We start from the raw sequence: 14774 nt of genomic DNA, 5'->3' as shown, positions 1-14774 counted from the left end.
TCACCTTCTCCCTGTCTCACCTCACTATTTACACCCAACTCCAAAACAGCAGCCCTCACAGAGCCAAGCAGCCCTCACAGTGCAGCCCTGTCATTTTCATTGTCTGCTCACACCTACATTGCCCTCAGCCTCCTGTACTGTTCCAATGCATCTCAATGGGAGCTCAGGGACAGCACCTCATCTTTCAATTCAGCCCTTTGTAACCCCAGAGTCGACATGGACTTCAGCAGTTTCTGAATGAACTGACAGTTGTCAGAATCTGGAACGTTCCACCTGAAATGGTGCTGGAATTTGAATCCACGAGAAATTTGCAGAAAATTGGAAGTAGGGAGTTTACAGATTAACATTATAAAGTGGATGATTGAGACTAAATCTGACAGTTCCTGCAAGAAGACGAGGTGTAATTTGGATAACTCTGTGCTCTCTCTCAGGCCAATACCTCCTTCCACAGCTAGAGGGCCAAGAATTGAACACATACCCCAAGGGTGATCCAACCATGAACGTGAACATCTTTCTGCTTTAGGCTTGACAAAAATATTGAAGATATTTTCCCACAGACAGAACAGACAAACCTTTCTCGTTCCACAGTTAAATGCCAATGACATTCAGATCCTGATGACTCCACTGACTGTAGAAACTTGTTTATTGAGATCCCAGTCTCAATTATTCTCAATTAATATCCTATAAAATGAATTCACAAAACAAAGCTCACAGTCAGTGCAAGATGAATAGTGAAGGCAAACACTTCTCTTGGTATGTGTGTGATGTCTAAATGCTCCTCTTCAAATCACCCCGCCCCCACCCAGGAAGAGGACACGTCCATGCTCCTTGCTGTACCTTGCCCCAAATAAAGATGGTGGCTATAACCCAGGACCTCTCACTGCCTGAGGCCCAAGCCATCTTCCCCTTTGCTGCAAACGTGGGACCAAGAGTTTCTAATTCAGACTAACGACCTGCCCAGAGTGTACCTAAACCCTCCCAGTCTACACTGATACATTTCATCCGGTTTCTGCTGCCACTCTCCCCTTTCCGCCTCCTGCACACTCCATGGGTCATCATGGGTCCAGTGACCCTTCCTCAGAACCGATGACAGCTGGGAAAATTAGAATCCCTTCAGGAAACAGGCCCTTTGGCCCAACAATTCCACACCCACCCTCCGAAGTTTATCCCACCCAGACCCATTCTCCTATTCTATTACTCTCCATTTCCCCCGAACTAATGCACATCCCTGAACACCGAACCTATAGATCTTTGGACTACAGGAGATAGGGGTTAGAGAGTAAATAATAGGTGGGGACAGAGCCCAAAGAGACACAGGAACATTTGGAAAGATAAAGGAGTGGGAAGTTGGAAAGCTGTTAATGGAGGACACAGGAACCTTCTAGCATCTCAGTGGCGGTGGTGGAAATGGCGGCTGATGATCTGCATTGTGCCTGCAAAAAAGACCCTGAGCTTCCAGTTGCCTGCTCTTTAACACACAAGACTGTTCCCCGTCCAACATCTCTGTCTCATGCTTACTATAGTGCTCCAGTGAAGCTTGATGCAAGCTGGAAGAACACTTCAGAACATACCAAATGGCTTCCTATTTCAAGGACAGCAATTTCCCCTCACATGTGGTCAACAATGCCCTCCAGTGTATCTCCTCCACTTCCCACACCACTGCCCTTGAACCCCACCCCTCCAAATGCAACAAAGATGGAATCCCACCATACTCACCTTCCACCCAGATACAACCCATCATCCTCTGCTCTTTCCACCATCAGATCCAACCACCTGAGATATATTTCCCTCCCCACCCCTTTCAGCATTCCACAGAGACCATACCTTCTGTGACTTCCACGTTCGATCCACACTCCCCACCAACCCACCCTCCACTCCAGACACCTTCGCTTGCCACTGTAAGAGGTGGAAAACCTGTGCCCACACCTTCCCCTCACCTCCAGCCAAGGCACCACTGGATCCTCCTACATCTAGCAGAGATTTCCCTGCCCACCCAAACACCTCACCTATTGTGTCCCTTGCTCTCAGGATGCCAAGTTGTGGAATATTTCAGGGAACATTTCTGAGACACATGTACCAACCAACCCCACCGCCCTGTGGCCGACCACTTCGGCTACCCCCCACCCCCTCCGCCACCACGCTGCCAAGGACATGCAAGTCCTCCATCCCAAATCCGAGCCACCCGACACCTGGAGGAAGAACACCTCATCTTCCACCTTGGGAACTTTCAACCACACAGCATCAAGGTTTCCTCATCTCCCCTCCCCCAATTTATATCAGATTCAACCCTCCAACTCGGCACTGGCCGCTTGAACAGTCCCACCTGCCCATCTTCCTTTCCAATTATCCATTCCACCCTCTCACCACAACCCTCCATCTCCAACCACCTATTGCCTCCCTAGCTCCCTTCCCCCCAACCCCAAACCCCCCTCCCTATTTATCTCTCAGCCGTATTCCACCACCCACATTTCTGATGAAGTGCTGACATGCCCAATACGTCAATTTTCCTGCTCCTTGGATGCTGCCTGATCTGCTGTAATGGTAGGCTACGTAATAACAAGGCCTGGGGACCCTGCAACTCTCTGGCTTCAATATCAAATTCAATAATTTTAGGTCCTGAACTCTCCCAGCTCCTAATGTCTTTGCCCCCTACCCCACATACCAGGCCTTGTTATTACGTAGCCTACCATTACACACTGCCTATGGTTAGCCACTAAGAGTCCCCATAAACAGCTATTCACCCTCCCCCGTCAGATCGTTATCCACTCCTTTGTCCAACTGCTCTTATCTCTCTCTTTGGACTCTATCCCCAATTATCATTTACTCCTTAACCCATACCTTCTGCATAAAAACAGACTTTTTTTTCTCAGTAACATCAGTTCCTGAGGAAGCATCACTGGATCGAAAATGTGAACTGATTTATTTTCACAGATGCTGCCTGATCTGCTGAGCTTTTCCAGCACCTTCTGGTTGTTGTGTGTGATTTACAGCATCTAAAGTTCTTTTGGTTCGAATTTAACCAGAGTATCTAATTCAGGTCCAGCAGACTGAAACAGTGTTTATCAACCTTCCCAGTCCACACTAACTCCATCTCTCTGCCAGTATCTGCTGTCTCTCCCACTCCTTCACATTCAGTCCCCCCTCACAGTGACACTGCGCCTGCAAAACCAATGGTCATGTGTTGGCCTGCTGGACCCACCCCTCATTCACTCCCATTGGCTGGAGGATCATGCCAACTCTCCTATTGGTTTGAAGCTGTGTCAATCAGCCAGGCCCCATTGTGACATGAGTGGTGGGATCCTCCCAGGTGCATCAGAGGCTGAGGGGTGACCTCATAGAGGTTTATAAAACCATGAGGGGCCTGGGTAGGATAAATAGACAAGGTCATTTCCCTGGGGTCGGGGAGTCCAGAATGAGAAGGCATAGGTTTAAGGTGAGAGGGGAAGAATTTAAAATGGATCTGAGGGACAATATTTTTCCCCACTGATGTTGGTGTGTGTATGGAATCTTCTGTCAGGAAGTGGAGGATGTTGGTACAATTAAACGATTTGGCATCCGGATGGGTATATGAATAGGAAGGGTGTAGAGTGATATGTGCCAAGTGTTGGCAAATGGGTCTAGATTAGGTTGGGATATCTGGTCAGCATGGACCAGTTTAACCAAAGGGTTTATTTTCATGCTGTACATCTCTACGGCTCTGCCCTGTGATGAGCTTCATCATTCACAGTGAATTGATCAGTATCACAAAGCACAGGGACTGGAGGCTATTCAGCCCAATGGGGCTGTACTCTCTCCCTCTGGAGATGGTCCCAGTCAGTCCCAACTCACCTCCCATTTGGACGTAGCCCTCCAAATCCTTCCTTAAAAAAGTTAAATTTCAAATTTGTTTCGACAATAAGTACTGAATCTGCATCCAGCTGTCGGTCAAACTGTTCCAGATGCTCAGAACTTACTAAGTAAAATAATCTTCACATTTTTAACCTGTATTATTTGCCAGTTACCTGAAAATAGTTACTAAAAATTGTGATGTTAAAAATTTCTCACTCTGTCTCTCAGTAAATGAAATACCCTGGAAACAAATCAACTCCTGGTCGAAATCACTGCTTAACCTTCTCAGCTCCAAGGAGAATTATCTGACCTTCTGCTAACTCTCCATAAAAGAGAAACCTATCTTAATTTTAATTTATTAGTGTCATAGAGATGTACAGCACAGAAACAGACCCTTCAGTCCAACTTGTCCATGCCGACCGGATATCCTAAATTAATCTCGTCCCATATGCCAGCCCTTGGCCCATAGCCTTCTAAACCTTTCCCAATCACATATCCAATGAGATGCCTTTTATATATTGTAACTGTACCAGCCTCCACACTTTCTCTGGCAGCTCATTCCATACACGTACCACGTTCAGCTTGAAACTTTACCCCGAATATCCCTTTTTAATCTTTTTCCCTCACGCCTGTGCTTTCTAATTTTGGACTCACCTAAAAAGGAATAAGACCCTGGCTGTTTACCCTATCCATGTCCCTCACGATTTTAATCAACCTCTATGGTCACCTTTCAGCATCCGATTCTCCAGTGAAAACAGCCTCAGTCTATTCAGCCTCTCCCTATAGCTCAATCCCTCAACCCTGGCAACATCTTTGCATTATTCCTGAATCCTTTAAAGTTTAACAATATCATTCTGATAACAGGGAGACTAGGACTGAAAGCAGAATTCCACAAGTGGCTGAATGAATGTCCTGTACAGCCGCAAAATGACGTCACAACTCCTGTACTCAATGCACTGACCAATAAAGGCAAGTACACCAAACACTTTCTTCACTACCCTGCCTATCTATGACTCCACTTTCAAGGAACTATGAACCTGCACTCCAAGATCTCTTTGTTCAGCAACACTCGCCAGGACCTTCCCATTAAGTGTATAAGTCCTGCCCTAATTTGCTTTTCCAAAATGCAGAACCTCACATTTATCTAAATTAAACTGCATCTGTCACTCCTCAGCCCATTTGATTGGAGTCTCATTGTACTCTCAATTAACTTTGCTGTCCACTGCACCTCCAATTTTGGTGTCTATTGTAAACCTAATAACCATAGCTCCTATATTCACAAAGAAATCATTTATATAAATGGCAAAAAGCAGTGGACCCAGTACCCAGCCTGACAGCATATTGCTTATCACAGGCTTCCAGTCCAAAAAGCATCCTGCACTATGACACTGACTTCTCAGCAAGGTTAGAGCTCATGGCATACAGGGAGAACTAGCCATTTGGATACAGAACTGGCTCTTCAGACTGGAGGCCTGTGACTAGTGGAATGGTGCAAGGACCACTGCTGGATCCACTACCTTTCGTCATTTATATCAATGACTTGGATGTGAACATCGGAGGTACAGTTAGTGAGATGACACCAAAACTGGAGGTGTAGTGGACAGTGAAAAAGATTACCTCAGAGTACAATGGGATCTTGATCAGATGGGTGAATGGGCTGAGGAGTGGTATTTTGGAAACTCAAATCTTAGCAGAACTTATACCCTTAATGGTAAGGTCCTGAGGAGTGTTACTGAACAAAGAGACCTTGGAGTGCAGGCCGATAGGATAGTGAAGGTGGCATTTGGTATGCTTTCCTTTATCGGACAAAGTATTGAGTACAGGAGTTGTGAGGTCATGTTGTGGCTGTACAGGACATTGGTTAGGCCACTTTTGGAACGTTGTGTACAAATCTGGTCTCCCTCCTATTGGAAGGATGTTGTGAAACTTGAAAGGGCTCAGAAAAGATTTCTAAGATCTTTGCCAGGGTTGGAGGATTTGAGCTAGGCTGGGGGTTGAATAGATTGGGGCTGTATTCCCAACAGCGTTGGAGGTTGAGAGGTGATCTTATCTATGTATGTAAAAACATGAGGTGCATGGATAGGATAAATAGACAAAGAATTTTCCCTGGCGTGGGGGATCCCAGCACTAGAGGGCATAGGTTTATGGTATGAGGGGAAAGACTTTCAAGAGACTTGAGAGACAACGTTTTCACACAGAGGGTGGTACGTGTATGGAATGAGCTGCCAGAGGAAGTGGTGGTGGACATTACGATTGCAACATTTAAAAGGCATCTTCATGTGTATATGAGTAGGAAGGATATGGGCCGAGTGCTGACAGGTGGGACTAGATTGCATTGGGATATCTGATCAGCATGTACTGGTTGGACCGACGGGTCTCTGTTTCTGTGCTGTCCATCTATGACTCTTTGACCTTCTGGCCAATTCCGTATTCAAACAGCTAGTTTCGGCAGAATTCTATGGTATTGAACCTGCTAACCAGTGTGTTATATGAAACTTTGTGTCTTTCTCAAGTCCAAGTTACTGATTTCAATGCACAAAGCCATGCTGACTCTCCCTAATATTTTCTTGCTTTTCCAATGACATGTAAATGTCATTGGAATCCATTCCAACAACTTCTCTGCCACTGACTTCAGGCTCACCGGTCTATAGTTCCCTGGCTTTTCCTTATCACCTTTCTCAAATAATGGCACCAATCTTCCAGCACCTCACCTGTGGCGATCGATGATACAAATATCGCAGCGAGAGGCCCGGCAAAAGCTTCCCTAATTACCCACAAAGTTCTGGGATACACCTGATCCGATTCCAGGGATTTATCCACCTTTATGCATTTTAAGACATCCAGTACCTCCTCCTCTGTAATATGTACACTTGCCAAGTTATCACCATTTATTCCCCCAATTTCTCTAACTTCCATATCTCCTTTCAGTAAAAACTGACATGAAATACTTACAGAATCTCTCCCACCTCCTACTGTCTTGTTGATCTTTGAGAGTCGCTATTCTCTGCCTAGTTATTCTTTTGTCTTTAGTGTATTTGTAGAATCTCTTTGGATTCTCCTTAAAGCTTCTTCCCAAAAGCTATCTCATGTCCCCTTTTTCGCCTCCTGGTTTTCCGCGAGTACACTCCTACTGCCCTTATAGTCCTCTAGGGATTCACACCAACCCAGTGGTCTGTACCTGCCATATCCTTCCTTCATTTTCTTGACCAGAGCCTCAATTTCGCAGGTCATGCAGCATTCTCGACGCCTCCCAGCCTTGGCCTTAACAGGAACATACTGTCTGTGTACTCTCATTGTCGCAGGCCTATGAAGGCAATGGCAGATGAGGACAGAGAAACAATCATTATCAGTAAAGAGGTAGTGTTGGGAAAGCTAACAACTCATCCTTGTCTCTATAATTCCTCTCTAGCCTCAGAACTATCCCTATCTCTGCATCAAAGACATCTCAATCTCTGCAACATCCTCCAATCTCTAATCTCCTCCACTCTCAACACACTCTCGATCTTTAATCTTGTCCACCCTCACAAATCTCTGTGATGTGCCTTTCTTTAATTCCAGCCTTCAGGATAACCCATTTTTATTTCAGATTCCTGCACCCAGAGCTCCACAATGTCCCGCTTAACCTCTGTCACATTTTCCTCCAAAAAACATTAATCAATTCCGTATCATCTATTCTAATATCACCTTCTCTGACCTGGTTTCTATTGTGGCTTGTCATACTCCTATATTACGCTTCTGTGGTCTACATTACAGAAAACAGTTTTGTGGTCCATTGGGTTTTTGCTGTAAAGAAATCTCCCAGATGACTATTTTAATCCCATTTTCCAGCACAGAGCTCATAGACCTGTCAGCCTTGGCATTGCAAGTGTGTTCCTAAATAGATTTTAAATGCCTTCGGGATTTCTGTCTCTCACTCTCTTCCTGATAGAGACGTTTAGTGCAACTGTTGCTCGATGCTATCACCCACAGGGTTCAGAGCAGCTGGGTCTGTGCGAACCACAGATCGCCCACACATTGTGAAGGATGGCAGGGTCCCTGAGAGGGGGCACAGGAGATTTACCAGGATGGTTCAAGGAATGGGGGATTTTAGTTGCAGAATTTGTGGGGCTTTTTTAAGATTAATTGTTCACGTGACATGTGTGTTGCTAATACTCATCAAGAACAAACTTCCACAATTAATGGACTCTCCTTTTCAACCTCCCCCCTTGCCTGCGCTGTGGTAATATTCAGGTTAACCACCACCGACATCTCTCTCTAATGAGAGAGCAGTCCTATGGTCGGGTTGGACAATGCTGACTTGATCTTTTACACAGTGATGCCACTGTGCCTCGAGGGTGGGGAGAGAGAATGCTGAAGGTGGTGGATGGGAAACCACTCAGGTACAGTACTTTATACTGGAGGATGTTCACTTTCTTTAATATTGTTGGGGGGTGGGGGGTGCACTGATGCAGCAAGTGGAGAATGTTCCAACACAATCCTGCTGTGTACCTTATAGAGAGCAAACAGACATTGGGGAATCAGGGATTTGGAAAAACAGAGTATTCTCCTTGTAGCAAAGGAAATTTGGGGAGCTGTGACAAAGTGGTTTACAAAAGTTACACGTTGTAATAATAAACTTTACACCCATCAGCTCATTATACAAGGATTACAGGACACATGTTGAAGATTTGGGAAGATCTATTGAGAGGATGGTTTGATTCAATGGAGAACCTTTATTCAGCAAATGGTATTGATCTGGAACACAATACTCTCACACAATACGAATATCCAGGTCCTGATGTATTGAGTAAATCTGTCAGAGTTTGGCGTTACAGTGACTGAGATTACCATAAGAATATCTACCTTTAATACAAGTTTATAAAATCCGTCACTGTCAGTTCAAGTTTGAAACTCATACAATCCCCTCTTCCTGGCCCAGGAGGACTGTACACATTACCCCTGGTGGAGGTTAGCAGGCACTTCAAGGGCAAATTTATGTGGGTTTCTATGAGTTTCCACCTTGGGACTTCATGTGACTGAACATGGGACAGAATGTTCCAAGATTCAGTGAGATATGGAGAACAGGATTTGCTTCCTTTTCTTTCCTTCAGTGCTGCCGCTGTGCCTCCTCAATAAGACATGGGTGTGAAAGGCTCATGCAGCTTGATGGGCAAGATGTCTCCATTCTGACCAATGGGCAGCAAGCTCCTCCCAGTCATGAAACAGAGTATCCCTGAAAGATAGCAACTGCGCAAGCTTCCCACTGCCCAGTGCTCACAGTACATGTTTCGAATAATGAGGGGGGAAATCTCCTAGAAAAGGCATAACAGGAAAGTTCCAAAAGGTTATAAACAGTTTACAGAGAGATATTCACAGGAAACCTGGGCAACAAGTTGGCTAATTGAGTATAACTTGGGATAAACTGTAGAAAGCTGCACCAAAAAGGGACTGGGGGAAAATGAGCAGGAAACACAGAAAGCGAGCACACAGTTACAACAGGGAATCAGGAAAGGGAATGGAATGCTGTCCCTTATTTCAAAGAGTTTGTAATATAAGAGTTTGAAAGTATATACCTTAGGGCAACTAAACAAATGGCGAGTGAGACCACATCTGGAGTAACGTGAACAGATTTGGTCACTTTAGTTAATGAAATAGAGCAGTTTATTGGAGGCATTTCAGAGAAGATCCATTGGGATGATCCTTGTTTTGAAGGGATTATTCTGTAAACAAAGGCTGAATAAGTTGGGAATATACTCACTGGACTTTGGAAGAATGAGAGGAGATCGCTTTGAAACATACAGGATTCTGTCGAGGTTTGACAGGGTAAATATGGAGAGGATGTGTCCCATTACGGGTGAGTCTTGAACCAGATTCTGGGTCAGTCGCGGAATCAAGGGTTCTGTTTCAGATTTGTCAAGTTAAAGGCAACACCGACACAGGTTAGGGTTTCAGGAGCAATGGAGCTGGGGTGAAAAGGAGACAAGCAACGTTTTAGAGATTGGAATTTGTGGTGTTTGTGATTGTGTAGATGTCTGATCAGAAGGTCACCTTGGGGTCAGATATGAGAGCAATATTGTGAAGAATGTAGTTCTGCCTCAGACACTTCCTAGTGAGAGGGAGGGACACAGCAGTAAGGGAAATGAATTTGGAATAGCAACTGAAGGCAATGGGTTTATCAATTACAGTGTTGCATTGGAGTGAATTGCAGCTAATCGAAGCGTGGTAAGCAGTTTGATAACTGAGTAATAGTGGAGTAATGGAGAGGGATGATGGGGAGGGAGAGCTGGACATTGTCAGTGTATACATGTGAAAAATAACAGTGCTTTTGGGCGAAGTTACCTCCTGGCAGTGTGTAGGTGAGAAACAGGACGGGCCAAGGATAGATCCTGGAGGGACACCAAATACAATGAACTCAGAAAGGAAAGGGAGAGTGGAGACGGAGCAGGATTTCCAATGATGGTGAGGTCAAATATTAGGTTTTAGCAGAATGGGAGAGAAGGATATAACCAGAAAAGACAGATAGATCATGGAACAATATCTGTGAATTGCGAAAGGGGAGGGGGGTGATGATAAGCAGGAGGATGAAACAGTGATTTGGAATGTCCATGATTTAGCTACACTAGGGTAAATGGTCAAGCTGACCTCTAATAAGGCTTGACAAGGGACTCCAGGAAATGCAAATTTAGGACTAAAATGAGGAGCACCGTTGTGAGGCAGTTTGGCTCGGTGGGCTAGTGGAGAGGGAGGAAAGAAGCAGAGGCAGCTGATCGGATTGTCTCAATGTTATGGACAGAGAAACTCCATGTGCTCCTCACTCTTGTTGTTGGAGGGGAGGATGGAGGAGACAGGATAATGGAGTGTTTTTATCTCCAAAACAATAAACAAAACCTGTGATAGTGATTCTAAAAATAAGTGAACAAACCTGTCATATTTATCAAGAATATTAAAATATACAACTGAAGTTCAGGTTCGAATCCCAAATCGGTAGAGGTTGGCTCTGAATTCAAGAAAAATATAACTGGAATGAAGAATCTACTGTTTGCCATGGAACCAGTGGGGATGTTTTTCTGCCATTGACAATATCCTTGAGGGAAAGAAACCCGACAGTGGCCCATCAAGTCACTCATTGTATTAATCACTGCACAGTCTCAACAAAGGAATGAAACTGGATGGACCACATTACATCTACCAATGCACTGGAAGATACAACCACACAATCAGCCCTCTTGACCCTGCAACTTCTGTCTCACTGTGGGCCAACAACAGAATTGTACTCCAGCCCAATCTGAAATCTCATGGCCTGATATCCCCCACTTAACCATTAACATCAAGCCAAGGGAATCAAACCTGGTTCAATGGTGAATGCAGGAGGGCATGTAAGGAACAGTACAAGGCATACCTAAAAATGAGGTGCCAACCTGGTGCAGCTACCAAACCGGCATGCCAAACAGCACAAGCAACACCAAATAGAACTAAGTGATCCCATAGCCAATAGATTAGATCGGAGTTCTGCAGTTCTGCCACACCAAGTCAAGAATAGTGATAGACAATTGAACAACTCACTGGAGGAAGCATCACAGATATCCCCACCCTTACAGATGGAGGGGTCTCACACATTCATGCAACAGATAATAGGACAGCATTAGCAGCGATTTTCAGCCAGCAGTGCCAAGTGTATGAGCCTTCCCCATTGATATCTGTGATGTGAGGGACCAATCGACTTGGTTGAAAACTCATTTCCAATCAGATCACGAAATGGATAAGCAGTGTAAAGGTATGGGCCCTGCCAATATTCTGGCAATAATACTGTTGGCTGTGCTCCAGAACTTGCTGTCCACCAAGGCAAGTATTGCTCCAGCACTGGCACCTACTGACTTTGTGGAACATTGCTCAGGGATGTTCCAACACAAAAACACAGGGCAGATCCAACTCAACCAATTCCCCTCTATCAGTCCACACTCGCTCAGCAGTGAAGTGATGGAAGGTGTCATCAACAGTGCTGTCAAGCAACTGCTCAGCAATAACCTGCTCAGCGATGCCCAGTTTGCGTTCTGCCAGGACCACTCAGTTCCTGAGCTTGTTACAGACTTGATTCACAAACTGACAAACAGCTAAACGAGTTGAGGATGACAGGCCAGACCCCCTCCAAGTCCACTATTTCGACTTCAGTGATATCACCTGACCTCACCACAGTCTCAGTTCAGTTGCTGAAACTCTCATTCATTCCTTTTGTTGACTCTAGATTTCATTGTCTGAACCCACTCATGGCCAGCATCCCACATTCACCCTCCCTATAATCTCAAGAATATTGAAAACTCTACTGCCGAAGTGCTCACTTGTACCAAAACTTGCTGATCAATCAAAAGACTCCCATTTATAAGCAACAACAATTTACTTTTGCACCTTTGAATTAATTCCTGGCTGTAATCATTCCTATCTCCCTGCACCACACATCCTTTCATATCTCAATAACTCATTTTAGTTCAGACTCTCAATCATGTGTTTATTTTTGAGTTCTCCTGTGTGAATGTTTCTACAGACTCCAAGGGAACATGGTCTGGAATCCCCACTCTAACTCTCTAAGATCTACTTTCTTCCTTTAAGACATTCTTGAAAAACTGCTTATTTGGCAATGGTTGTGGTCACTGGACACAATATTCTTCATCTGTAGCCTTATGTCAAAACTTCTCAATAATATTTTTGCGAAATTAAAACCATGATGATTTGTACAGATATCTTCTACTCTTCAATATCGCTGAGTGAATAATCTGTAACGTCTCTTACCCAACCACGTTGGAGGCGCACCTTCTCCATACAAATTGCAGCAGTACAAGGAAGTCAAACATCACCCTCTCCACAGGCAACAAGGCTTTGGCATTGATCGCTGGTTTCTGTGGAAGGAGAAATACACAGTTGATGTTTCAGGGAGTGCAATATGAATTACAGGGAATGAAAATGGTGCAGAATTTGACTGTCAGAAATGGAAGGAAAATGCACTCGCTTATTGGAAAAAAGAATTCTTGACTATCAAAGATATTGTGGAAAAAAATAACCTGATAATGGAACAGCATATGGTCAGGAGCCGGGCAGCAGTGGACAATTCATTTACATTCCTGAAGAAGGGCTTATGCCCAAAACGTCGATTCTCCTGCTCCTCGGGTGCTGCCTGACCTGCTGTGTTTTTCCAGCTCTACATTTTTCAATTCATTTACAAAACAGCTGTGAAAGTAATTGTAAAATACTATACAGACCAAAAATACACCCATGAGAGACTGAGGAAGCTAGATAATGAACAAGTGGACATCAGAGAACCCAGAGGTGAACCAGAGCAGAGTTCACTTGTATGATCCCACAGTCAAAAATGTCTAGCACAGAAACAGACTTCTTCGGTCCAACCTATACCAACCAGATATCCTAACCTAATCTATTTAAATTAAATCCTATCTGCCACTCCTCAGCCCATTGGCCCATCTGATCAATATCCCACTGTACTCTGAGATAACCTCCTTCATTGTCCACAACACCTCCAATTTTGGTGTCACCTGCAAACTTACTAACTATACGGCCTCTATTCACATCCAAATCATTTAAATGAATGACAAAACAAATCCAAAAAAAAAGTCCATTTCTCTGGGTTTGAATGTGCTCTGTGTAAATCCTGCCCTATGACTCTTTTTACCAGGGAAGGCTGCACAGACATCCCTCTGAACTTTGCCCCCTACAAAGCTGGCCGCCGCGCACGTGTCCAGTGAATCATTGCCCCGAATAAAGATGGCGGCGATCACTCGGACCGATTACTCAACGAGGCATTTTCCCGTTTGCTTGAAAAATGAGACTGAAAGTTTCAAATTTGTATTTTCCGATGTGTACCAAATGATTGTAACACCTCTCATACCAACACCATTTCCCTCCCGCTTCCGGCTGTTTATTTCTTTCCTTACCGACAGCTCTCCGCGCAGACATCCCCAACATCCGCGCCGACCGCGGCGGATGATCACGTGGTATAGTCAAGTCCCGCCTTCATTCACTGATTGACTGGAGGACCACCTGCCCCACCAGGTCCTCCAGCTCTACCCCTGCCTATCCATTGGTCCACCACTGACATCATTAACCTGAAGTAAAACCACTGACTGCAGATGCTGGAAACCAGATTCTGAATTAGTGGTGCTGGAAGAGCACAGCAGTTCAGGCAGCATTCAAGGAGCAGCGAAATCGACGTTTTGGGCAAAAGCCCGAATAAAGGCAGTGAGCCTGAAGCGTGGAGAGATAAGCTAGAGAAGGGTGGGGGTGGGGAGAAAGTAGCATGGAGCACAATGGGTGAGTGGAGGAGGGGATGAAGGTGATAGGTCAGGGAGGAGAGGGTGGAATGGATAGGTGGAAAAGGAGATAGGCAGGTAGGACAAGTCATGGGGACAGTGCTGAGCTGGAAGTTTGGAACTAGGGTGAGGTGGGGGAAGGGGAAATGAGGAAACTGTTGAAGTCCACATTAATGCCTTGGGGTTGAAGCGTTCCGAGGTGGAAGATGAGGCGTTCTTCCTCCAGGCGTCTGATGGTGAGGGAGCGGGGTTGAAGGAGGCCCAGGACCTCCATGTCCTTGGCAGAGTGGTAAGGGGAGTTGAAATGTTGGGCCACGGGACGGTGTGGTTGATTGGTGCTGGTGTCCCGGAGATATTCCCTAAAGTACTCAGCTAGGAGGTGCCCAGTCTCTCCAATGCGGAGGAGACCGCATCGGGAGCAACGGATACAATAAATGATATTGGTGGATGTGCAAGTAAAACTTTGGATGTGGAAGGCTCCTTTAGGGCCTTGGATAGAGGTAGGGGAGGTGGTGTGGGCGCAGATTTTACTGTTCCTGCGGGGGAAAGTGTCAGGATGGGAGGATGGGAGGGTGGGTTGTAGGGGGGCGTGGACCTGACCAGGTAGTCACGGAGGGAACGGTCTTTGCAGAAGGCGGAAAGGGGTGGGGA

Source organism: Chiloscyllium punctatum, chromosome 18 (genome assembly GCF_047496795.1).
Source record: "Chiloscyllium punctatum isolate Juve2018m chromosome 18, sChiPun1.3, whole genome shotgun sequence".
Lineage (NCBI taxonomy): Eukaryota > Metazoa > Chordata > Chondrichthyes > Orectolobiformes > Hemiscylliidae > Chiloscyllium > Chiloscyllium punctatum.
This window is presented reverse-complemented; position numbering follows the sequence as displayed.